Source organism: Neltuma alba, unplaced genomic scaffold, assembly GCF_004799145.2.
Source record: "Neltuma alba isolate B1F8T4 unplaced genomic scaffold, ASM479914v2 tig00012846_pilon, whole genome shotgun sequence".
Classification (NCBI taxonomy): domain Eukaryota; kingdom Viridiplantae; phylum Streptophyta; class Magnoliopsida; order Fabales; family Fabaceae; genus Neltuma; species Neltuma alba.
Genome location: NW_021637233.1, coordinates 116368 through 119894, shown reverse-complemented (window position 1 = coordinate 119894; position 3527 = coordinate 116368). Strand labels below are relative to the sequence as shown.

The 3527-nt window shown below is 35.2% G+C and overlaps 1 pseudogene; it reads right to left on the bottom strand.

Moving 5' to 3' along the window:
* Nucleotides 1-790: 790 nt before the first annotated feature.
* Nucleotides 791-2864, bottom strand: LOC114731808 (phospholipase A1-IIgamma-like; annotated as a pseudogene).
* Between the last annotated feature and the right edge of the window lie 663 nt (nt 2865-3527).

The window sequence follows — 3527 nt, the reverse complement described above, 5'->3', positions numbered from 1 at the left end:
CCGGGAATTTTGTTCATATTCCATCCTTCAATGAACTAGTTATAAGAAGCAACAAATTTAAAATGGCGCCAGGGAGCTTTAAAAATTTTGAGGAAACTCTACATGTGGGTGGATTTTTAGTTCAAACCCATTATATATGCTTGAGGACTTTGGTCTGCTGTAATCTTGCAATTTATGTTTCTAGAAAAACGAAAAAGAATGGCGGAAGGAAGAATGAGGAGAGAGAAAGAATGAATTTGGAAAAGGATGATGAGAAAGAAGAGGGAAAGATTCACAAATTAAACTAACCAAATTTATAACTGAGACAAATTAAATCATCAAAAATTTTGTTATTGATAAAAAATTGCATATATTTATGAGATAGATTTGATGGTCTGGTAGCACAAAAAATTCTTTTAAAAGTGAGAACTAAGTCACTGATTTATAATCTCACCTGTAATAACACCGGTGCGTCATGACCGTAAGATCAAATGGAGGGTGAAGATTAGAGAAGACAATGGTAAGAGGACCGCAAGGGAGAGGAGAGGTTCCACGTCGGTGAACCGGTATATCCTTGCTGGTTACGTTCACTAGAAGACAAACCCATTCTTTCCATTCTGAAGCCACCTTTTAATATATAATTAATGCACGCAAAAGTCAAATGAATACAGAAGGATGCATTGTGGAACCAATAAGCTCAAATAAACATGTAAGCCACATTATATATGGAACTTGTCCATTAATGAAAGACAAAACGAAAAGATGCATTAATATCAATATAATGCCGTATTAAATGAACCCACATGCGATATGGATAGAGTATTTTATTCCAACATAAAGAACCATTCTGGGTTCCAATATAAATGGATTCTAAAATTTAAAAATAAAGAAAAATCACATGCATTGTCGATAATTTATTGGAACAATATCAGAATTATAAAACTTTCAAATACGAAACCACGCTTTCTTGTTTGATTTCTTTAACCTTTGACGAATCAGAAGGCATCCTTCTCATGATCCATCAACTCCCACGAACCATCTTCTTGCTGAACCATCCCTTGTTCTTCTCAGTCCACCATGAAACAGGAACAAGATTTTCATCTTTCAAAGAATTATCGCTTTTGTTCGCAAGTGCAATATCACGATTCACCTCTAACTTAAACTCTTTATTAAGTCCCTGTGTTCCTGCAACGCCATGCAAGTAACACTCCAAGTTATGCCAAGTACTGATAGTTCCTGGACTCTTCAAGTACGGAGATTTCTGATTATTCATCTTCAGTTCTTCACCAACTTCTAAGTAAGGAAAAACCGGATACTTTGGAACAATATCAAGAATGTTCTCAACCCTTAAGGCTCTCAGATCTTTCAACTCAGTGAAAGCCTTCTTGAAGATGAGTTCTCCAACTCGAGGGCATGCATATAGAAAGGCTGTGACTGGACATGATCTTTCTGGTGCATTTGTTGGCTTGTTATAGCCATTTCGAGTTATGTCCACTGCGTTTAGGGTTGCGAGTGCCCCTCCTAAACTGTGTCCAACTACAGTTATGCTGATTTCTTCATCTCTGTATAAATCTACAAGCCTTCTTATCTCACTAAGGACCTGCTCATAAAGAATTCATTAGCATCATCAAGGTGTTTTCTCTGGGCCTCGTAATCTGTAAGATTTGTTATTTTGGATCTCCATATGAAGGGATTTCCATATTAGTATGATCACATGTTTCATTTTGTGCGATATTCGTGTGAATTGTGAATAACTAACTTCAACTTTTGTCCCTTGTGACGGTGTGAATAATATATGCATATAAGGAAAGTAAGAAGTAACACGGAATATTATGAACAGTTTTGAGAAATCATAAATCCTTATAAAGATCAATTGTAACTTTTTAAACTGCAAAATTTAAAATTACGGAGATGGCCGAATCTAAATCCTATGAATTGGAAGGGGTTGAATTTGTGTGTATTTTACTGAATTTGCTTTTCCCCTAACATAAGTTCAATGGATCTGAACTGGAAATTGAATCAGCTGACAGACAATGAGACTAACATTAATCAAGTTTCACAATTCAAAAGAAAACAAACACCACAAACTCGGTGCTGCTCCTAATGAAGGGGATTAGATTCCTCTTAAGCATAATAATTCAGGTTTGAGTAGCTTGTGTGAATGCAAAAATAGAAAACGCTTTTGAAGAACTATCTTTCGTTGCAACCAGATTATTAGTCAGAATCTAATGTAATTCACTAAGTAGTTTGCTACAAAAACAGAAGAAATAAAGAAGAAAACAAATACCTGGTCTCTTGCACTGGTCGGATTGAATTGAGATTTCGGATGAGTTGAAGTGTACATAGAATACCAACCTTGATGAACTTTAGGATCTCCCAAACCCTTACCACCAAACACTATAGGAGCAGGAACCAACAGAAACTGGAAATCATTAATCCACTCCAACGTTTTTATTGTTCCTCTCCAAGCAATCACAATATCTCTCCTTCCTAACACTGCTTTGCCTTCATCTGTGGCCACAGCAACGTACCCTATCCAGTTTGATTCCTTGCACCAACAATCATCTGGCAATGGCTTTACCACAAAAGCTTCAGGAACAGCGATTTGTGATGTCGCATATAGATACTTTGTTACATTATACTTGAAGGGATTCCCATTCTCCAAACCAACCCTTGCAAACAAGTTCTTCTTTGCGTACTTGCTTGCTCCTGCAAACTTGGAAGCTTTTTCTGAGATAAAAGTATCGTACGTGGCTTGTGTCATTTGTCCATAGTGAATAAGGTACCTTCGTAGATCGATGTCGAGAGGGTTTAGAAGACCCTCCCAATGGTTTTTCCCACTTAGGAGTCTCCATCTTCGAGCGATATTACTCATCTTTTGTGTGTTTCTGTGTGAATAATTATCCACCTCTTCAAATCTTGCTTTTATAGATAGCTATTTCTTCGTCATCTGAAGAATTAGTTTTTCGTTGTCTCACTTTTGCATCTTTGAATTCATCAACCATTTTCAATTTCTTTTGGGTGTGGTTCTTACCAATGATAATATAAAACTAGTGTTTGTTGTCTAGTTCTTATCGTTTTGTGATAAATTATATAGGTTTCGTAAACAATAATAATACTTCCCGCACATGATATATATCGGTTGTGGAATGTTCTTGACAGCAAATTGAACATTTATTTTAACACATTATTAATGCTAATTAACACTTCATATGACTATATTTAAGCAATTCTTATGACAACCAGACATTTTAAAAGTTGACTACTGGTAATATTTTTAAAGCAATGATCACAATTAACAATTTAAGTTAATTAATTGCTTTAATTTCCTTGTCATTTGGTTAAAAAAATTGCTGTCCTTGTCTTGATACAAAGGAACAATATAATTGGAAAGAAAATTAACATATTCTTCGAGAGTATATTATCTGTTTAGACGAAGCATACCTCTTTTTTTTTTTCAGTGGATCTCGATCTGTACTATAATTTTTTTGGAAAAAAAAAAAAAGATATTAGTCAGCGAAGTCTGATCATCGTATCCCATATTTTAC